The sequence below is a fragment of the Carettochelys insculpta genome, chromosome 2 (assembly GCF_033958435.1).
Source record: "Carettochelys insculpta isolate YL-2023 chromosome 2, ASM3395843v1, whole genome shotgun sequence".
Classification (NCBI taxonomy): Eukaryota; Metazoa; Chordata; order Testudines; family Carettochelyidae; genus Carettochelys; species Carettochelys insculpta.
Window position 1 is genome coordinate 281643278 of NC_134138.1, and position 23640 is coordinate 281666917.

The 23640-nt window shown below is 48.1% G+C and overlaps 1 protein-coding gene across 7 annotated transcripts in view; it reads right to left on the minus strand.

Annotated features, from left to right (window-relative positions):
- Positions 1-23640, minus strand: part of DRC11L (dynein regulatory complex subunit 11 like) — a 153073-nt gene that overhangs the window by 66736 nt on the left and 62697 nt on the right. The gene's annotated exons all lie outside the window — the stretch shown is intronic.

A 23640-nucleotide genomic window follows, 5' to 3' on the forward strand; every position in this document is an offset into this window, starting at 1 on the left:
ACAGCACACTGGGCCAGTCCTTTAGAATCTAACATCTAAGGGTTTATTAACAAAGAAAGAAAGAATAGGGTAAGAGAAAAATTGTTGAAGTGGTACATTATATACATGAATTACAGCTTGTGATGGGGTTCAGGGGTCCCCCTGCACTGCACCCCATCTGCTGGCAGGATTGACTCTCACTCAGCAGGTACAACAGAAGGTTTATTAGGCAACAGATGCCCAGTTTCTCACAGAAGCGACAGCACAGCAGCCAGAGACAGTCCTTCCAACCCGTCCTGGGGAGAAGACCCCGAGGGGTGCCCCTCTGGGGTGTAGCTTTCCCCCTCCTCAGGCTGGCTGCCTTCCAGCTCCTCTTTCCCCAGCTTCCTAACTGCCGCCCCCGATTCAAAACCCAGCTCGGCTCCTCCCTCCTCTTTGTTCAGGGCAGAGGTGTTACCTGCCAGTTGTAGCCCCAGGGTCATCCTTAGCCACTGGGAGCTGCTGCTTGCCTCAGACATCCAGCCTGACTCACACATGCACTCCCCCAACTCCATCACACAGCTATTGATGCAGGCCAGTGATGTTACATGCTGATTTCTTCAAAGTCTCTAAAAACACACTCCATGAGGGGGGTTCACACAGGCTTAATTTGTGAAGTCTGGAGACAAAGATGGTCACAGCCAGGGCCATCTTATAGCTTTCCATGTGGAGGGAAAAAATTCTTTCCTTCTTCCATAGGCAATGGAGTATCACCTGACTAGGTGGGCTGCTGTGGCACTGTGCCATTGGCTGCATCCCAGATGACAAGTCCCAAATTTCTGAGATGTGTATTTGACATCTGAGTCTTTGCTCCTTTGTTTAACCTACGTCACCTGACTGGGGAGGCGATCACACAGACCATTGTGAATCTCAGCACTGAAATATTTCTAAAGCAGGTACAAAGCCAATATCTATAACTTTACATACAAACATGGCACAGACATTCAAGTACCATAAACAGATTCAAGACACTAACAGCTTTCATTAGACACCTAACTTGGCCCATCTGGAACAAGATTTGGTGCCACTAAATACCATGGTGACAGAAATGGCTTTCCTATGTAATTTAAAAACACAGTAATGTTACACTAGCTCTTTGATGAAGTGTTATATAACAAAGAGCCCAGGACTGATCCCATGAGGCACCCCTTAGCGGCACATCACTCCCTGCTAGCTCCCCATTTATAGGTATTTTTGAGACCTTCCACTTAGTCACAGAGAGGGAGCCATGGTAGTTTATATACTATGGAAACAAAAAAGCAGTCCAGTAGCACTTTAAAGACTAACAAAATAATTTATTAGGTGGTGAGCTTCCGTGGGACAGACCTACTTCTTCAGACCATAGCCATACCAGAACAGACTCAATATTTAAGGCACAGAGAACCAAAAAAACGTTGGTTGAACTGGGATGACAATTTTCTAGCTCATTATAGGGGTTCTTTTACACACTTAGCTTTATCTAATTCTTGACTCCCCCCTGGGCCTTCTGCCCCTCTGCTCACTGATTCGCTTACCTTGATGATAATTTTTCTGATTTGTCAATCTTGATTACTATTTTTGGTTTTCTGTGTCTTAAATATTGAGTCAGTTCTGGTATGGCTATGGTCTGAAGAAGTGGGTCTGTCCCATGAAAGCTCATCACCTAATAAATTATTTTGTTAGTCTTTAAAGTGCTCCTGGACTGCTCTTTTGTTTCCACTTAGTTTTTAATCCTTTGAATGCGTGCCATGTTAATTTTTGTATCGCTGTGATATTATTGGATTGCAATAGGACCTTAATGATCATTGTTGCAGTCACTGTTCGACATCTGCTAGAGACCATGTGCTTGTGCTGTCTACTGACGTAGCATTAGAAAAGTTATGATTTGCTAGTTATGATTATGCCATTTGTGTGTATGTATCATACTTGTACTTGATGACCATTAACTATGCATTTCAGATGTTAGCTCCTAGAGTAACACATACTGAATAGATAGCCAGCATGTCTGGGAAAGGCTCTTTGGCTTGATTGGCCTCTTAAGAAACTTTCAGCTGAAAATGAAGCATGGGAGGCATTGAATACACTGAATGGACTTTCTTGCGAACCTTCGGTCTGGAATGTGGACTATGCTGATTGGCTGCAAAGGCCTGAGTCATGCATGGATGTAACAGATTTCACCTAGTAGCTGTACTTTTCCAGAGTGAGAACCACGGGCTACCCTTCCCATGGCTGAGGATACAAAAAGCCATGGGAATTCCTCCATTTGTCTCCAGTCCTGCTTCTCACCTCTGGAGGCTCTTTGCTACTTAAGCTCTAAACAAAGGATTGAATGACCCATCTAAGCTACAGATGTATCCCAGAGACTTGACTTAAATTAATAGTTTATTCCATCTTTGCTACAAGGCTGAACCAAGAACTTTGCAATTGTGGTATGTATTCAATTGTGTTAATTTTTAACTCTCACCCATTATTTCTTTTTTATAAATATAACTTTAGATTTTTATATTGTAAAGCATTGGCTATGGAGTGCTTTTGGGGTAAGTTCTAAGTTATGAGCTTACCTGGGAATGTGGCTGGTCCTTTGGGATCAGAAGAACCTTTTCATTTGGAGAGACTGGCGTTCACAAACTCTCATCTGTACAAGGACTGTTACTGGTGGTGGCAAAGGAGAACTGGAGAATTTGAGAGGATTGAATCAGAATTCTAAGGCTGGAAAGGACTTCAGGAGGTCATTTAGTCCAGCCCCTGCCTAAGGCAGGATCATCTTGTATGCTTGTATGAATTTTTGTTAGCCAGTGTGGTGAACAGAAATGCTTTTTGTGACTGGTTCCAAGTGCTTTATAGTGGAGGGTCCCCAGTCTTGGGCTGTAAGTAGCCCTGTCTCTAAGCAATTCTCCTTGAATTGATACTCTCAGTGGTGTCTCCCCAGACTTTGTTACAAACATTCTGTTTTTAATTAAATGTGTCTGGCTTCAGCTTCCAGCTATCAGTTCTTGCTCTGCCTTTCTCCACTAACTTAAAGAGTCCTTTTGTAATCTACGGACCACACAGTCTTCTTTTTGGTTACTGTGGATTGCTGGTTCTGCTACTGTTAAGTTTAAGAACTCATTTATGTTAAGAGTTAACTATTTTCTGCATGTACACATGAGCACATGAGTGTTCCTTCCTAAATGGAGTACTTTGCATTTGTCCTTAGGAAGAAATTCAGTATTTACTACAAATCATTTCTCCAATTTATCCAGTTCATTTGAAGTTTTAGTCCTATCCTCCATAGCACTTACAACCCCAATACTGTCTGCAAACTTTAAGGTTTCTTTCTATGCCATGATCTAAATTAGTAATGAAGATACTGAACAGCACCAGTCCCAGAGTTCCTCTGTGGGACCCCACTCTTTATGCTTTACTGTGAACCACTAGTAAGTACAGTCAGGGAGGGTGTGTCTATACTACAAAGAAATTTCAAAAGGGGGAACATCGAAAAAGAAAATCGAAATAAGGGATTTCAAAATAGCGCAGCTACACACACAAAACGGATCACTGTACCAATCCGCTATTTCGAAAGAACACCCTCCATTTTTCGAAAGAGAGCGTCCACACAGGAAAATGGACTATTTCGAAATAAGCAGCCGGGAAACATCACATATGGGGTCACATGGCTGACAAGCCCTTCCGGGTCACACAGCCAACAGTGCCCTTAAAAGGTCCCTCCCAAACACATCCACCCTGCACACACAGAGCCCAGCAGAGCAGTGCACAGCACTGCGTGGACTGTGCACCAAGAACCAAGAGGAGAATGGAGCAGCAGCAGCTGTCAGAGTCCAATGCTGGCACCGTCGCTGGGACCCAGGCATCGCCAATCTGGGCTTGGTGGATGCCCTGAAGCCCACCTTCCCACCCACACGTGTCCTGCAGGCCCTGCCAAGGGGACAACCGCTGCTCCCCATCCCCCATGCCACCTCTGGAGCCGCCCCAGTAGTGGGGACTGGTGGGACAGGCTGGTTCTGGGCCAGTGGGATAACGAAAGGTGGCTCGCAAGCTTTAGAATGACGAGGCAGACATTCATGGAGCTGTGTCAGTGGCTCTCACCCGCCCTGCAGCACATGGACACCCGCATGCGGCCTGTGCTCCCAGTTGAGAAGAGCGTGGCGATCACCCTGTGGAAGCTGGCCACCCCGGACAGCCATCGTTCAGTGGGGCACCAATTCAGGGTGGGCAAGGCCACTGTGGGAGCCGTCCTCCTGGAGGTAAGTCAGACAAGGGCCCCACACCCTCCCCAGGAAGGGGCGGGGGCCCCCGGGTGAGGGGCCTGAAGGGGCAGGGGGGCCTCCCTGATGTACAGGCCCACATGTCGGTGCCCTCCTACAGGTGGTCCAGGCCATCAACCACCTCCTCCTGCGGAGGGTCGTCCGCCTTGGCAGCCTGGACAACGCCACGGTGGGATTCGCAGCCCTCGGATTCCCAAACTGCTTCGGTGCGCTCAATGGCATGCACATAGCTATCCGTGCCCCAGACCATAGTGCAGGATGCTATATAAACTGCAAGGGGTACCACTCAGTGCTCCAAGCACTTGTTGATGCCCGGGGCTGGTTTACTGACATATGCGTTGGCTGGTCCGGTCGAGCCCATGACGCCCGGGTATTCTGCAACTCCTGGCTGGGGCGGTGCATGGAGGAGGGCACTGGCGACCAGCTAGTTGGCCAGGGCAAGACGGACGAATGGGCTTAGGGTGGATGGGCTGAGGGCGATGTGTTCAGGGGCAGCAGTGGGAGTGGGTGCAGGGGTGGCGGGGGGGAGGGTTCAGGGGCAGCGGGGGGGGAGGGTTCAGGGGCCAGCCGTGGGAGGGCTGCAACCACCTTGGACCAGACCTCCCTCCACCAGGCCCTGTCCTCCCGCTCCATGAGTAGCCACTCCCGGAGCACGGCGGTCTGCTCCTGGATGGCTGCAGTGTAGACCTCCGCTGCCTCGTGGGGGTTGTAGCGCCGCCAGCATTGGGCCGTCCGGGTCTGGGCAGGCGGTGTCCGGGGTAATGGGGAGGAGGCTGTCCAGCTCCATCCGAGGGTGGCATGGGTGTGGTCTGGCCCTCAGAGGACGATCCTGTGAAGACACAAGGGGAGAGTGGCCACCCATCAGTGCTGTCACCCGGGACTGGTGTCTCCACCCACACCATCCACGGGCCATCCCCTGAGGTGGTGCCTCCCCCGCCGACCCTGCTTGGGGTTCCCATGTGCCCACCAGGACCTTGTCTGTGGGGCAACTGCTGGCTGTGGCCTGGCCCCCGCATCCCTCCCCGGTCAGGCAGGCTAGGGTGCTGTCCATGGGTGCAGGTGCTGGATGGCGCCATGCTTGGGTCTGGGACAGGGCAGGGTACTGTGGGATAGGCCCCCCCACCCAGGCCACCCGATCCACCTGTCACCTACCTTGGCCTCCAGAGAACAGGTCCGGGGACACCGGCCTCGAAGGCACCTGGCTGGAGGTCCTGGAGCTCACTGCAATGAGTAATGGGCCCCCCCTCCTCCAAGTCGCTCCCGGCCCCCGCAAGTGTGGTCTGGCTGGAGGGTCCCGGCTGCTGCAGCGGGTCTATCTCCCGGTTGGGGTCCAGACTGCCTGTGTCCACCAGCAACGACAGCTCTGGGACGTCCTTCAGGCCGAGGAGCTGTTGCAGTGCCCAGTAGTGTGGGCACCTTGGGCCAGCCCCAGCCCCAGCCCCAGCCCCAGCCCCCGACTGGCTGCGGGCATCCTTGGCCCGGCTGTGGGCCTGCCTGAGCTCCTTTGCTTTGGAGCAGACCTGAGCAGCCGTGCGCTCGGGGTGTCCTCCCTTCCGCAGCCCGAGGAACAGCCGCTCAAAGGCAGCTGCATTGCTGGGCCTCCCTGTGCTGTGGAGCAGCACCTCCTCCTCCGCCCAGAGGCCAAGGAGGTCTTTTACCTCAGCCTCCGTCCAGGACGGGCCCCTGCTTCTCTGGCCCTGGCTCTCCTCCAGCGACCCCTCGGGTGGGGAAGAGGGGGCCTCCTGGGGGGCCCCAGAGTGCAGGGGGGTTCGCCATCCCACCGATGGGCTGGGTGGCACATCCATGTGGCTGCTGGAGCATGTATAGGGCTGACCTCGTGCTTCTCTAGCCCTAGGCGCACACTCAGCTTCCTGCACGGGGTTTCCAGAGCCTTGCGGCTTTAAGGGGCTGGCCCAGGGACCATAGATCCCCACCGGGGCTTGCTAACACGTCTCCCGCGCTCCCTGGAGCTGCCGCCATGGCAGACCCGCAATTTCGAAATTGCAGGCCATGGAGTATCTACACATGCCCTATTTCGAAATTTTATTTTATTTATTTATATTGATCTAGAAAATGAGGTAAGCAGTGAGGTGGCAAAGTTTGCAGATGACACCAAGTTGTTCAGGACAGTCAAAAGCAAAAGGGATTGTGAAGAACTACAAAAAGATCTCAGCAAACTGAGTGAGTGGGCAGCAAAATGGCAAATGAAATTTAATGTGGGTAAGTGTAAGGTAATGCATGTTGGAAAAAATAACCCAAATTACACGTACTACATGATGGGGTCAAATTTAGCTACGACAGATCAGGAAAGGGATCTTGGAGTTATAGTGGATAGTTCTCTGAAGACATCCACGCAGTGTGCAGCGGCAGTTAGTAAGGCAAATAGGATGTTAGGAATTATTAAAAAAGGGATAGATATTAAGACAAAAGATATCATACTTCCCCTATATAAAACTATGGTACGCCCACATCTCGAGTACTGCGTGCAGATGTGGTCTCCTCACCTCAAAAAAGATATATTGGCATTAGAAAAGGTTCAGAAAAGGGCGACTAAGATGATTAGGGGCTTGGAAAGGGTCCCATATGGGGAGAGGCTAGAGAGACTGGGACTTTTCAGTTTGGAAAAGAGGCGATTGAGGGGCGATATGATAGAGGTATATAAAATCATGAATGGTGTGGAGAAAGTGAATATAGAAAAATTATTTACCTTTTCCCATAATACAAGAACTAGGGGACACCAAATGAAATTGATGGGTAGTAGGTTCAAAACTAATAAAAGGAAATTTTTCTTCACACAGCGCACAGTCAACCTGTGGAACTCCTTGCCCGAGGAGGCTGTGAAGGCCAGGACTCTATTAGGGTTTAAAAAAGAGCTTGATAAATTTTTGCAGGTCAGGTCCATAAATGGCTATTAGCCAGGGATAAAGTATGGTGCCCTAGCCTTCATAACAAGGGCAGGAGATGGATGGCAGGAGATAAATCACTTGTCTTCTGTTCTCCTTCTCTGGGGCACCTGGCATTGGCCACCGTCGGCAGATGGGATGCTGGGCTTGATGGACCTTTGGTCTGACCCAGTATGGCCATTCTTATGTTCTTATGTTCTTATGAAAGGGGCCGCTCTTCCCAATCCCAGACGGGAAGAGCGGTTTCGAAATTTGGGCCCATTTTCACCGAAAACTATTTTGAAAGAGGCTGTTAAGCGTGTAAACACTCCGCAGCCTCTTTCGAAATTGGGCCCACTTTCTAAATTAATTTTGAAATAGAGTGGTAGTGTGGACGCACGTGGAATGTTTTTTTTTAATCAGTTCTGCACCCACATTATAGTAGCTCCATCTAGGTTGTATTTCCCTAGTTTATGAGACATTCACATGAGATTTTATCAAAAGCCTTACTAAAGTCAAGATATACCATGTCTACGACTTCTCCCCATCTATAAGACTTCTTACCCTATCAAAGAAAGCTATTACATTGGTTTGATGTCAGCTGTGATTCCCTGGGTTGTCCTTATTTCTCCTTTTTATAGCTTGGCACTATAATTGCTTTTTCCAATCCTTTAGAATCTGTCCTGTCTTCCATTTCTTTTTCCAAGACACTCACTAATAGCTGTGATAGCTTGATGAAGTGGGAATTTGGGGGGCGGAGGGGTACGCCGGGAGTTAATATTTAGGGGAGGTTTCTCTGGCACTGCTGAGAGACCCAACCCTGGGCAAATTGCTTAAACCCAGGCCATTTACAGCCCAAACTGGGGTCTCCTTCTCAGTGAGGCAAACCAAGCCAGCCACAAAAGTTCTTCTGCTAGCCCCTCTGGCCACCCAGAAATTACACAAGCAAATCCCCCAGATTCTCCAGCAGTTACAATGCCCAAACCAGTAGCCCTCCTCACACAATACTCAGGCCCCTGGCCAATGTCCTGGAGAATCAAGACCCCAGTGAGAAGTAAGGCAGCAAAGAGAGGGGCCCAGGAGACTTTGTTTACCTGGGTGGAAGGCAAGGGAGGCGCAGCTGGAGAGGGATATTAGAGGCTTGGCTGGAAGGAGAGGGCTGCTGGACTGGGAAGAGGGAGCAGGCAGAGCCCATCTGGAGGCTGGGGAGACTCAGACATGCTGTGCTGAGGGAGGCTAGGCCTACAGGCCCAAAGTTTTATCTATGGGGAGTGTGCTGATACAAAGATCTTTCCTACTGGTGTATTACCGTGCTTCTGGAACGTGTTTGCATGCTCGGCCTTGCCTAGTACTTCTGAGGTATGAGTGTTTCTTCAGTATCAGCCATATTCTCCCCAGATTCTGTGAGCAGGGCCTGACTCTTACTCACACCTCAATTTTGCTTTTTATTAGCAAAATCTTGGCCACTTTTTTCTCGGCCTCAGGGCTCAACGAGGCCTGTGACAGAAGGGCTTATGTTGCAGACCCTCATCCTGCTACACGAGGTAGATACTATTGTCAACCAAACTGGCACTGCCATCAGAAAATGAAATCAGATTTGGGTGAACTGACCTATTTTCCATTGAAAACATTTGACTGGCATAAAGTGAGAATGTTCCTAAGGTTTTTGCTGACTACTGTGTGCCTCAGTTTCCCCATTATTGCTTAAATATCTAGGTGATGGGATAAGGGTCTGCAAGCTTGCAGAGCTCCTGAGAAGGCAGGTGTATCACCTACACAGAAAATGGCCAACACCCCATCACCTAGCAACAGAGTGCCCCCTCTTCTGCAGTTGTTGGGAACAGGGATCAGGTGACCTTTTTGCACAGGGAAAGAGTCAAAAGGATAGAAAGGGGCTGCAGGGGTTTGGAGAGTGGGTTGGTGGAAACTAGTCTCAGTCTCTTAGTCTGGGACTCGGGTGGGGGCAGATGGACCTTCCTAATTTCCGTGTTAACAAAATCTGTTCTACATTACAGTCCCACTGACTAATAACCCCGATAGTTTTATGTGGGCTGAGAATCACTGCAGGCTAGAGATTGCTACCTCTGAGTATGGAGACCCTGGAGGCCAGAATGATTTTACTTTCTGAAGGAACACACAATAAGCAATAGGCAGGCTGGGGGCTCTGAGAGGTGCAGTTCCAGGGGGCAGTGAAGCCCAAGGCTTGACACTCCCCCCACGAAGGCTTGTCACCCTGAAGAGAGGGGTCCTCCCAGAGATTGCTCCTGTTGGGGGTACAAGTCTCCTTGAGGTGTCCAGCTTAGGTGAGTGAGCTGGAGAGCGTTCCACAAGAATCAGTTGTGCTGAAAACTTTGAGGTTTGCTCCCAGGAGGCAGTGAAGCCAACCGGTTTGCCTTAGTGATTCTTGTTCCCTTCAGAACCCCACTAGAAGCCACTCCTTGTCAACACTGCCCATGGATAACCAGTGTTTCCTGTAAGCTTAGCCCTTGGGGGGCTGCCAAGGAGAGTTTCACATACTCCCCAGCTGAGTAGCAGAGCCCCCACAGTGGCCATCATGTACTTCTATGGGGGGTGCACATCCACATATGCCTTGGTGCACGTAACAAAATTTATTTGGCCTGTGTATGGAAAAAACCTGCACATGGATGGAAAATATTAGAGGAAACATTGGTAACAATGCCCAGTTTGAGAAGCCCTGATTGTGCTGTTCTCCTAAGAGGGGAAGGGAGCAAATCAAGTAAGGGTTTTTCTACAGCACCATACCCATCTGCCGGGGTCAGACTGGAGTCAGTGGACCACAGCATCCCAAAAATTACTAAAAATCAAATGCTGAACAGGGATGAGGCCGAGGCCGAGGCCAAGGCCTCCTCAACCAGCTCTTTTAGGACACTGGGTACAAGTTCATAGATTTCACCATCAGACCACTGTGAGATACACTCTGACCTCCTATAGCCAGGAGTGACAGGAGGGGGATACTCCATTGCTGTGTGGGAGAAGGCACCAACAGCCACAGATGGTTGGAAATAACCACTCCAGGCTCCATGCTCTGGGGGCCCCCTGGTGCTGGAAGCAGGGTTCAGACCTGCCACCACAATTGCCGGCAGTGGGGACAAGTGCAGGGACCTGGCCCTGCCCCACTCCCAGCCTTGTTGCTCAGGAGGCGGGGCTTAGGGGAAGGTATGGAACCCACCCTCGCACTCACTGCAGAGTGATGTGACTGGGAACGGGCAGAGTGGAGCAGCCTGGGGCCAGGTCACTCTTCTTCCTGCCCCCGTCAGTGACGAGCAGGAGGGCCCTGCTGCCGGAGTCAGCCACCTTCCCTGCTAATGCCCCAGGCGGCCTTGCAGGTGGGGGAAGGGGTTTGTCCTGAGCCTGGTAACATCACAAGGATGGCCCTGCCCCCCCGCTACGGGGTGGTAGCCACACGGCCAGGGTCCCTCCTCAGCAGTCACCCCCATATATAGCACAGACCCTGAAACTTCCACAAAATGAGTCCTACGGCAGATCTTGAAAGAAATCTCAGGTAGCTTTAAGATCAGCCAGTGACTCCAGCTCAACTCTTGCTATAATTATGTCAAGAGTTAATTACCTTCACCATTAAAAAAGCATATCTTATTTCCAGTCTGAAGTCTAGCTTCAGCTTTTAACCCCTGCCTCACCTCAGAGCAGGGGCTGGCAATCTTTCAAAGGCAGAGTGCCGAAATCTGACCGTTTGATCTCTGTATACGGTCCGAACACTGGTGATACTTTTCAGAGTCAGTAACAGTCCTACCTACAAAAGCTTTGCTAAAAATAAATTGAGGTAGAGAGCTTTACTGTTTAGGTGGTGGTTGGGAGCTTTAGCTGGTCTTTTGTTAACCCACAGGCAGCATGGCTTTGAGCCAGCTCCCGGCTGCATGGGACTGGAGGGGTGGGACTGAGCTGCCGCCTCGCACGCTGATGAACATTGGCTCACGTGCCGTTTTTGGCACCTGTGCCGGGCATTACTGACCCCATCTTAGAGCTTTCATTATCAGCTTCAAGGGCCCATCATTACATTATTTGTTGCTCACGTAGTTATCTTCAATTGTAATCAAGTCACCCCTCAACCATTCCTGTTGGAAGCTACCTCCAGAAAGGCCAGAGAGGGTAAATAACAGAACACCACTTGTCATCACTTATACCCCTGAACTCAAACACCTCAAGCACATTACTGACAATCTACAACCTAAACTGGAAGGTGATGCTACACTCTCACAGGCCCTACAGACAGCCACCCAACCTCAAGAAAATTCTCACTAGCAACCACACGCCACACCACAGAAATACTAAACCTGGAACCTTTCCTTGCAGTAAACACCATTGCCAGCTCTGTCCACATATTTACACTAGACACACCATCACTGGACCTAATCATGTCAATCAGATGATTAGGAGCCCATATTCCTTCCTGCACTTCCACTAATGTGATATATACCCATCATACGCCAGCAATGCCCCTCTGCCATATACATTGGACAAGCTGGACAATCACTTCACCAGAGGATGAATGGACACAAATCAGATGTTAGGAATCTGAATACACACAAACTGTAAGTGGGCATTTCAACTTGGCAAGATGCACTATTGATGACTTAATGGTCTGTGTTTTAAAACAAAGAGATTTTAACACCAGATTACAAGGGGAGACATCTGAATTGGAATTCATTTTCAAGTTTGATTCTTATCACCGTGGACTCAAAGCTCTCAATTATCTTATGCACTACAAGGACAATTTCCCCAACTTTGACATTTGCAGTGATGACAGACATCCCACTTTTATAGACACTTGCAAAGGATTTTTTTTCTCTCCCCACTTCCTTCACTCCTATCTAACCGATTTCCCATTTTTTTCCCTCAATTATCAGCTGTTCTCCAGATCTGAAGAAGTGGGTCTTTGCCACAAAAGCTTATAGAATCACAGAAACGTAGGGATGGAAGGGACATCAGGAGGCCATTGTGTCCGGCGCCCTGCTCACGGCTGGGAAGGTCTGCTCTGGTGTTATTTAACATCTGTGTCAATGATCTGGATGTAAGAAGAGAGAGCAGACTGCCCAAGTTTGCAGATGGCACAAAGCTAGGAATGCTGTACACACTTGATTTTTTCTATCCTCCAAAGGGCTTTTGATAAACTGGAGAATTAAGCTATGGACAAAAAATATGAAATTAGAGACCAACATGAGGTGCTATATGTAGGGAACTAAAATGTACAAAACAAAATGGAGGATAAGTTTGGGTTATTGTAACAGAGGCACAGCATGAGGGACAGGATAGTGCCACTCTCCCTGGCACTGGTCAGGCCTCCTCTGGAGTTCCGTGTCCAACCTCTGTCACCACTTTCAAAAAGAACGTAAAGGAAGCGGAAAGGACCCAGGGGTGAGAGAAGCTGGTCAGAGGGATGGAGCGCAAGCCATATAACCAAAGCTGAAGGGACTCAATGTGTTTAGCTGGAGGAGATGAGATTCTCTATCTGAAAGGATGCCATAAAAAATGGGGAAAAGTTGTTCCCTGCTAGCCCCAAAGGGCAGAAAAAGAGACAATGGGCTCAAACTACAGCACAGCAAATTTAGGTTACATCTCCAGGAAAATTCTCTAACAGGACAATAAGACAATGGAAGAGAGGCCTAGGGAGGTTGTGGAAACACTTCCTTCACTGGAGGTTTTCCAAAGGAGGCTGGATCACTGTCTGTTTTAGAGAGGTTAGACTGGGGGAGGGGGCAGGATATGGCCTGCCAAGCTCCTGGATGCAACCTGCAGACCACCCCTTGGGACCTTCATGCACAGGGCAGCCCCATGTTGCCTTAAGCAGTTTCCTGCTTCATGTTGCTCTCTGTCCAGATGCTGGGGGCAGGAGAAGGGGGAAGCTTTGTGCACTGCTTTCATGCCCCAGTAAAATCTTAGTTCCTATTGGTCGGAAACTGGCCAATGGAAAGTGAGAGATTTTGACAGGGGGTGAGAGCAGCATGCAAAACCTCTACCTCCCTCCAGCATCTGAAGCAGAGAACCTCAAGGAGCACCCATAAGGTTTGAGTTATCTGCGGCTGCAGCAGACAGAGAGCCTGCCTAAAAGTCCTGCAAGGCACCTGGCCAGGAGCTACCCAGATAAGAGCCTCCTGGCCAGAGTCTGCCTCGGGCATATGAGCCCCTCCCACCACAACTCCCTGCCCTAGGTCACCCGGTGCACCCTGCCTCCCGCAAGTCACAATGCCCTCCCAAACCTTGCACCCTTTCCAATACCCCTCCCCCAGGTCAGAATCCTCTCCTGCAGCCATAACCTCTTCCAGACCCTGCCTCCCAAGCCCCTGCGCCAGATCACAACCCTCTCCTTCACTCAAACTCCCTCTCAGACCCCACATCTTACCCCATGCACCTTATGGCACCCAACCTCCATCCCAGACCCTGCACCATCTATTCAGAGCAGTGCAACCCTTAGCCACTTAACAAAATCTTGGAGAGGCCCCCCCATCAAAATTATAGCCCACCCCTGCACCAGACACTACAAATCCTGCATCTTGGTTGAGGATTACACTAGATCAGTGCTTGTCAACTGGAGCTCCATTGCCCCATGGGGGGGTTGCAAATAAGATTCAGGGTATCCATCAAGCAGGGCCAGCATTAGACTTATTGGCCCAGGGTAGAAAGCTAAAGCCCCAGGCAGTGGGGCTGAAGACAAAGCCTGAGCAATGTAGCCCTGTGGCATGGGGCTCCACACAATTACTCTGGCTGCTACTTCCTAATGCCAGCCCTGACTTTTGTATGCAGAAAAAGTTACTATGGCTTGGCTGGTCTGTGGAGTTTATACAGCATGTTGAGGAAGGGATCAAACCTGGGGGGAAAAGAAGTTGAAAATCCCTGAGCTGGATGACCCTTGCAGTCCCTGCTAACAGTATGGTTCTAGGATTTTGTTAAGGTAAATAGAGACACAGATTGAACTCTGAGTCTAAGGTACTGTTTTCAGTCTTCTTAGCATTCTCGTGGCTCTTCTCTGAACCCTTTCCCATTTATCAACATTCTTCTTCAGTTGTGAACACCAGAACAGAACACACTATTCCAGCAGTGGTCACACCTGTGCAAAATAGGAAGGTAAAAATAACTCCTGTTCATTGACTATCCATGTTTCCCCCCAAAGGCTAAACTTCCACCCCATTCTGTAAGTATGCACTACATTTTTTGTTCTAAATGTATACATTTAGCAGTATTAAGACACATGTCTGGTTTGCACCAGTTTACCAAGCAATCCAATACCAAGTGCCCCAGAGAGAGTGGGCCAAACAGGCATCAACCAAGCAATCTCTCTCCTGACATCCATCATTTGTTGGGAGACCAATACAGCAACACAAGGACAATCCAGAAAGTTTTTGTAGAATGTTGCGGATAACTTCTTGGTACAAGTGCTGATGGAACCGACCTGGGGCCGTGCACAACTTGACCTGCTGCTCACAAACAGAGAAGAACAAGAAGAAGAAATAGTCATGGGTGGAAACCTGAGCTGCAGTAACCATGAGATAGTAGGTTTCAGGATCCGGACAAAAGGAAGAAGGGTGAGCAGTAACCTACAGACCCTCGATTTCAAAAGAGCAGACTTTGACTCCCTGAGAGGACTGATGAGCAGGATCCCTTGGGAAATGAAGATGAACAGGAAAAGCGTACGAGAGAACTGGCAGTATTTTAAAGATGTCTTACTGAAGGCACAGGAACAAACCATCCCACTATATAGTAAGAAATGCAAACATGGTAGGCAACCTGCTTGGCTTAACAGGAAAATCCTTAGTCAGATTAAACTCAAAAAGGATACATACAAGAAATGGAAATGTGGACAGTTGACTAAGGAGGAGTATAAACATACAGCTGGAGATTGCCAGGGGGTAATTGGGAAAGTGAAAGCACAATTGGAGCTGCAGCTGGCAAGGGAGGTGAAGGGTAACAAGAAGGGTTTCTACAGGCATGTTAACAAGAGTAGGATTATCAGGGAGGGTTTGGGGCCATTACTGGATAAGGGAGGTAACCTAGTGACAGATGATACAGGAAGAATGAATTCCTCAATGCTTTGTTGACTCAGTCTTTACAGACAAGGTCAGCTCACATACTACAGCACGAGGCAATGTTGTATGGGAAGGAGCGGGGCAGCCCTCAGTGGGAAAGAAGAGGTTAAGAGCTGCTTAGAAAAACTAGACATACACAAATCCATGGGTCTGGATTTAACGCACCCCAGGGTACTGAGGGAATCAGCAGATGTCATTGCAGAGCTTTTGGCAAATTATCTTTGAAGACTCTTGGAGGTTGGGAGAGATCCCGGATGACTGGAAAAGGGCAAATATGGTGCCCATCTCTGAAAAAGGAGAGAAGGACAATCCAGGGAACTACAGACCGGTCAGCCTTACCTCAGTCTCCACAAAAATCATGGAGGAGAGCCTCAAGGAATTCATTTTGAAGCACATGGAAGAGGGGAAAGTGATCAAGAGTAGTCAACATGGATTCACCAAAGGCAAATCGTGCCTGACCAATCTGCTTAGCTTGCATAGTGAGGTAACTGTCTCTGTGGACATGGGGAAGTCAATGGATGTGATGTACCTTGACTTTAGCAAAGCTTTTGATACAGTCTACCACAGTATCCTTGCATGCATGGATGTTTGAATTGGACACATGAACTGTAAGATGGACAGAAACTGGCTTGGCAGATGGGCCCAACGGGTAGCGATCAATGGTTATATGCCTGGATGGAAGTCAGTTTCAAGCAGAGTGCACCAAGGATCAGTTCTGGGGCCAGTATTGTTCAACATCTTTATTAATGACCTGGTTGAGGGGTTGGATTATGTCCTCAGCAAATTTGTGGATGACACTAAGCTAGGGGGACAGGTGGATACATTGGAGGGTAGAGAGAGGGTCCAGAGTGACCTAGACAAATTGGAGGATTGGGACAAGACAAACCGGATGATGTTCAACAAGGAGAAGTGCAGAGTCCTGCACTTGGGATGGAATAATCCCAACCACTGTCATAGGCTGGGGACTGACTGGTTCAGTAGCAGTGCAGCAGAAAAGGACCTGGGGATTACGGTGGCTGAGAGGCTGGATATCAGACAACAGTGCGCCCTGGTAACCAAGAAGGCTAATAGCATATTGGGGTGCATTAGGAGAAGCATTTCCAGCAGATCTAGAGAAGTTATTATTCCCCTCTGCTCAGCACTGGTGAGGCCACATCTGGAATACTGCGTCCAGTTCTGGGCCCCCCAGTACAGAAAGGATGTGGATGCACTGGAGCAGGCTGGAGCACATGAAATACAAGAAGAAGCTGAGAGATTGGGCTTGTTTAGTTTGCAGATGAGAAGACTGAAGGGCGATTTCATAGCAGCCTTCAACTTCCTGAAGGGGAGCTCTAAAAAGGAGGGTGAGAAGCTGTTCTCAGTGGTGTCAGATGGCAGAACAAAGAGCAATGGTCTGAAGTTGAAGAGGGAGAGGTGTAGGCTAGATATTAGGAAAAACTACGTCACCAGGCAGGTGATGAAGCACTGGAATGTGTTGCCTAGAGAGGTGGTGGATTCTCCATCCCTGTAGGGTTTTAAGTCCTGGCTTGACAAAGCCCTGGCTGGGATGACTTAGTTGGGGTTGATCCTGCTTTGGGCAGGGGGGCTGGACTAGATGACCTCTTGAGGTTGCTTCCAGCCCTAGGATGCTAGGTCATTTTAGACCTGACACCTTACCCCAAAGAGCACACTGTGCCAGCCCTTTAGCATCTACCACCTACAGGATATTCAGGAAAAGAAGGAAAGGGGGCGAGTTACAATTGCGAAAGAGATCCGACACACCCAGCCATGGCACAGCCCAGGGCAGTGGGGAGCAGGGCTGGCGCGAGCAGCCGGGTTCAGGCAGGTCGCTGGAGCCCACCCGCACTGGACGGGTCGTTCAGAGCCTGAGCTCATAGTGAAGCCCCTCCGGCAGCGAGAGTGGGACTGAAGGGGCAGTGGAGGTCTCCGGGGCCCTCCCTCTCCTGGCCATGGGCGTCTCCCATTGCTGTGGCTGTGTAACAGCACGTCCCATGGTGCACTCGAGCCCCAGGGCCAGGCCTGGCTCCGGGCTGCCCAGGCGCCACCAGGGCCCACGGTGCAGACGGAGGGCTGCAGGGAAGTCCATGCGGTACAGCCGGTGCCTCCCCGGCTCCACTGTCCCTTGGGTGTTACTTGATGGGCCAGTTAACTGGCCAGGCTTTCCCCAGCCAGGCTGCAGCTGTGGCTGGCTGCTCAGGCGTGCTATTGCAGTGCTGAGATGCACACACAGCTCAGGTTCAGCCCTTTGAGTACAAGGACGACACCTGCACACAAAGGCTGTCCCTGCTGCCTTTGCACAAGTGTCACTCACAATCCAGTGACCCCATGCCCCTGCCTCCTCTGCCAGCCCCCTCCCCATTCTGGGCTGGCCCTGGCAAGGGATGCAAAGGGTAATAGAAAGGGTTTCTACAGTCATGTTAACAGTAAGGAGGTTATCCAAGAAGGTGTGGGGCTGTTACTGGATGAGAGAGGTAACCTAGTGACAGATGAGCTAAGAAACACTGAAGTACTCAATGCTTTTTCTGCCTCAGTCTTCACAGACATAGTCCATTCCCACACTATGGTGCTAAACAATGCAGTATGGGAAGGTGGAGAGCAGCCATCTGTGGGAAAGGAACAAGTTATGAGATATCTAGAAAAACTAGATGTACACAAATCCATGGGTCTGGATTTAATGCACCCAAGAGTACTGAGGGAATTGGCAGACGTCATTGCTGAGCCTTTGCCCATTAGATCCAAAGACTCTTGGATATAAGGAGAGATTCTGAATGACTGGAAAAAGGCAAATGAAGTGCCCATCTTTAAAAAAGAAAAGAAGGACAATCAAGGGAACTATAGGCAGGTCAGCCTCACCTCAATCTCAGGGAAAATAAAGGAGGGGATCCTCAAGGAATCCATTTTGGAGCACTTGGAAGAGGGGAAAGTGATCAAAAGTAGCCAACATGGATTCACCAGGGGCAAGTTCTGCCTGACCAATCTGATTAGCGTCTATGAAGAAGTAAAAGGCTCTGTAGACATGGGGAAGTCAGTGGATGTGATATACATTGACTTCAGCAAAGCTTTTGATGCAGTCTCCCACAACATTCTTGCCCATAAGTTAAGGAAAGATGGATTGGATCCTTGGACTATAGGATTGATACAAAGCTGGCTTCATGGTTGGGCCCAACGGGTAGTGGCCAATGGCTCAATATCTGGTTGGTGGTTGGTTTCAAGCCGAGTGCTGAAAGGCTCGGTTCTGGGGTCGGTGTTGTTCAACATGTTTATTAATAATCTGGATGAGGGACTGGATTGCACCCTCAGCAAGTCTGTGGATGACAAAACTAGGGGGGGAGGGGTAGATATGTTGGAGGGTAGAAAGAGAATCCAGAATGACCTGAATAAATTGGAGAACTGGGCCAAAAGAAATCTGATTCAGTTCAGCAAGGAGAAGTGTAGAGTCCTGCACCTGGGGCGGAATAATCCCAAGCATTGTTATAGGCTGGGGACCGACTGGGTAAGCAGCAGTACAGTGGTACAGTAGAACAGCGGTACAGCAGAACAGCGGAACGGGACCTAGGGGTTATAGTGGATGAAAGGCTGGACATGAGTAAACAGGGTGCCCTTGTAGCCAAGAAGGCTAACGGCACACTAGGGTGCATTAGGAGGAGCATTTTGAGCAGATCTAGAGAAGTAGTTGTTCCCTCTATTCAGCACTGGTGAGGCCAGAACTGGAATACTGTTTCCAGTCAGTGGGTGTGATATACCTTGACTTCAGCAAGGCTTTTGACACGGTCTCCCACAACATTCTTGTCCATAAATTAAGGAAATATGGATTGGATCCTGTGACTACAAGATGGATAGAAAGCTGGCTTGACGGTCGGGCCCAACGGGTACTGGTCAATGGCTCAATATCTGGATGGCGGTCTGTTTCAAGCCAAGTGCCGCAATGCTTAGTTCTGGGGCCGGTGTTATTCAACATCTTTATTAATGACCTGGATGAGGGACTGGATTGCATCCTCAGCAAGTTTGCGGATTACACAAAACTAGGGGGAGAGGTACATTGGAGGGTAGAGAGAGAATCCAGAGGGACCTGGATAAATTGGAGAACTGGGCCAAAAGAAAACTAATGCGGTTCAATAAGGAGAAGTGTAGAGTCCTGCACCTGGGGTGGAAGAATCCCAAGCATTGTTACAGGCTAGGGACTGACTGGCTCAGCAGCAGTACGATGGAAAAGGACGTAGGGGTTATGGTGGATGAAAGGCTGGATATGAGTAAACAGTGTGCCCTTGTAGCCAAGAAGGCTCATGGCATACTGGGGTGCATTAGGAGGAGCATTTTGAGCAGATCTAGAGAAATAGTTATTCCCCTCTATTTGGCACTGGTGAGGCCACATCTTGAATATTGTGTCCAGTTTTGGGCCCCCCTGTATAAAATTCTCCATCCCTTGAGGTTTTTAAGTCGCGGCTGGACAAGGTCCTGGCTGGGATGACTCAGTGGGGGCTGATCCTGCTTGAAGCAGGGGGCTGGACTAGATAACCTCCTCAGGTCCTTTCCAGCCCTATGATTATGTGATTCTCTTTTGGACCCCCCAGTATAAAAAGGATGTGGATGTGCTGGAGCAGGTTCAGTGGAGGGCAATAAAAAATGATCAAGGGGCTGGAGCACAGGACCTATGAGGAGAGGCTGAGGGATTTGGGTTTGTTTAGTTAACAGAAGAGGAGACTTAGGGGTGATTTAACACCATCCTTCAACTTCCTGAAGGGGAGCTCTAAAGAGGAGGGTGAGAAACTGTTCTCAGTGGTGTCAGACAGCAGAACAAGCAGTAATGGTCTGAAGTTGAAGAGGGAAAGGTGTAGGTTAGATATTAGGAAAAACTACTTCACCAGGAGGGTGGTGAAGAGCTGGAATGTGTTGCCTAGAGAGGTGGTGGATTCTCCATCCCTTGAGGTTTTCAAATCCTGGCTTGACAAGGTCCTGGCTGGGATGACATAGTGGGGGTTTATCCTGTTTGAAGCAGGGGGTTGGACTAGATGACCTCTTGACGTTGTTTCCAGCCCTATGATTCTATCTCCAGCTTCCGTCAGAGGCTAGGGACACCATTCCTTACCCATCCTGACTAATAGCCATTAATGAATCTAATCTCCATGAATTTGTCTAACTCTTTTTAAAGCCCTGTTATAGTCCTAGCTTTCACAGCCTCCTCTGGCAAGGAGTTCCACAGGTTGGCTGTGCACTGTGTGAAGAACTTCCTTTTATTTGTTTTAAACCTGCTGCCCATTAATTTCATTTGGTGTCCCCTAGTTCTGATATTATGGGAACAAGTAAATAGTTTTTCCTTGTTCACTTTCTCCACACCACTCATAACTTTATATACCTCTATCATATCCCCCACTTAGTCTCCACTTTCCTAAGATGAAAAGCCCTAGTCTCTTTAATCTCTCTTTGTATGGGACCCATTCCAAAACCCCTAACCATTTTAGCTGCCCTTTTTTGACCCTTTTTTAATTTCAATATATCTTTTTCGAGATGAGGAGACCACATCTGTACACAGTATTCAAGATGTGGGCGTACCACGGTTTTATATAAGGGCAATAAGATATTCTCCATCTTATTCTCTATCCCTTTTTCAATAATTCCTAACATTCTGTTTGCTTTTTTGACTGCCACTGCACACTGCGTGGATGTTTTCAGAGAAGTATCCACAATGACTCCAAGATCTCTTTTTTGATGAGTTATAGTTAAATTTGTCCCCATCATACTGTATGTATAGTTACGGTTATTTTTTCCAATGTGCATTACTTTACATTTTTCCACATTACATTTCATTTGCCAGTTTGTTGCTCAATCACTCAGTTTTGTGAGATCCTTTTGAAGTTCTTCATAGTCTGCTTTGGTCTTAACCATCTTGAGCAGTTTAGTGTCATCCGCGAGCTTTGCCACCTCCCATTTTATCCCTTTCTCCAGATCATTTATGAATAAGTTGAATAGGATTGGTCCTAGGACTGACCCTTGGGGAACACCACTAGTTACCCTTTTCCATTATGAAAATTTCCTATTTATTCCTACCCTCTGTTTCCTGCCTTTTAACAAGTTCTCAATCCATGAAAAGATCTTCCCTCTTATGCCATGACAACTTAATTTATGTAAGAGCCTTTGGTGAGGGACTTTGTCAAAGGCTTTCTGGAACTCTAAGTACACTATATCTTGTGGATTCCCTTTCTCCACGTTTGTTGACCCCTTCAAAGAGCTCTAATAGATTAGTAAGACATGATTTCCCTTTGCAGAAACCATGCTGACTTTCACCCCACAAATTGTGTGTCTGACAATTTTATTCTTGACTATGGTTTCAACTAATTTGCCCAGTTCTGAAGTTAGACTTACTCATCTGTAATTGCCTGGATCGCCTCTAGAGTCCTTTTTAAATATTGGCATTACATTAGCTATCTTCCAGCCATTGGGTACAGAAGCTGATTTAAAGGATAGGTTGGAAACCAGAGTTAATAGTTCTGCAATTTCACATTTGAGTTCTTTCAGAATTCTTGGGTAAATGCCATCTGGTCCTGGTGACTTTTTTACTGTTAAGTTTATCAATCAGTTCCAAAATCTCCTCTAATGACACCTCAGTCTTGGACAATTCCTCAGATTTGGCACCTACAAAGGATGGTTCAGGTTTGGGAATCTCCCTAACATCCTCAGTTATGAAGACCGAAGCAAAGAATTCATTGAGTTTCTCTCCAATGACTGTCATCTTTGAGACCCCCTTTTGTTTCTCGATCATCTAGGGGACCTACTGGTTGTTTAGCAGGCTTTCTGCTTCTGATGTGCTTAAACATTTTGGTATGGCTTTTTGCGTTTTTGGTTAGCTGTTCTTCAAACTCCTTTTTGGCTTCTCTTATGGCATTTTTACTTTTCATTTGGCAGTGTTTATGCTCCTTCCTATTTTCCTCACTAGTATTTGACTTCCACTTTTTAAAAGATGCCTTTTTATCTCTCACTGCTTCTTTTACATGGTTGTTAAGCTATGGCGGCTCATAGTTAGGTCTATTACTATGTTTTTTTTAATTTGGGGTATACATTTAAATTAGGACTCTATTGTGGTATCTTTGAAAAGTTTCCATGAAGCTTGCAGGGATTTTACTTTAGTCACTGTACCTTTTAATTTCCATTTAACTAACCTTCTCATTTTTGCATAGTTCCCCTTTCTGAAATTAAATGCCACAGTGTTGGACTGCTAAGACGTTCTTCCCACCAAAGGAATGTTAAATGTTCTTATATATGGTCAGTATGTCCAAGCAGTCCTGTTACAGTTACCTCTTGGACCAGATCCTGCACTCCACTCAGAAGTAAGTCAAGAATTACTTCTCCTCTTGTGGGTTCCTGTACTAGCTGTGCCAAGAAGCAAACATTTAAGGTATCAAGAAATTTTATATCCGCATCTCATTCTGAGGTGACATGTACCCAGTTGATATGGGGATAATTGAAATCCCCTACTATTATTGAGTTTGTTGGTTTGATTGCCTTCCTAATCTCCCTTAGCATTTCATTGTCACGATCACTGTCCTTATCAGGTGGTCGATAGTATATCCCTACTGCTATATTCTTATTAGAGTATGGAATTCCTATCCATAGATATTCTATGGAACCTTTCGATTCATTTAAGATTCATTTGATTCTACATTTTCTTTCACATATAGTGCCAGTGCCCCACTTGCATAACCTGTTCTGTCCTCCTGATATATTTTATGTGCTGGTATGATTACGTCCCATTGATTGCCCTCATTCCACCAAGTTCCTGTGATGCCTATTATATCAATATCCTCCTCTAAGACAAGGCACTCTAATTCACCCATCTTATTATTTAGACTGCTAGCATTTGTGTATAAGCACTTTAAAAGCTTGTCACCATTTGTCTGCCCTTTCCTGATTTTTTTCCCATGAGCTTGTTTCTCTTCTGATCCAGCCCATACTTTATCCCCTTCTACCCTCTCCTGCTGACTAAAACTTAGAAAATTTCTATCATCAGGCTCTCCTCTCAGAGGAGTCTCTGTCCAATCCACATGCTCCTCTGCACCAATCAGCTTTCCCCCCATTTCTTAGCTTAAAAACAGCTCTATGACCTTTTAATGGTAAGTGCCAGCAGTCTGGTTCCACTTTGGTTTAGGCAGAGTCCGTCCTTCCTGTATAGGATCCCCCATCCCAAAAATTTCCCCAGTTCCTAATAAATCTAACCCCTTGCTCTCTACACCATTTTTCCATTCACACATTGAGACTCTGAATTTCAGTCTGCCTACCTGGCCCTGCGCTTGAGACTGGGGCTCTTGCAAACAGGCCGACTGCTAACAGGCGGGACTTTTGAGAGGGGTTCTCCTGGTGAAGGAGAGGGCAATCTACAGCACCTTGAGGTAAGTGGCTGTCTAGAGTGTGTGGGTTCTATTGTGTTTGGGGGTTCTGGGCTTG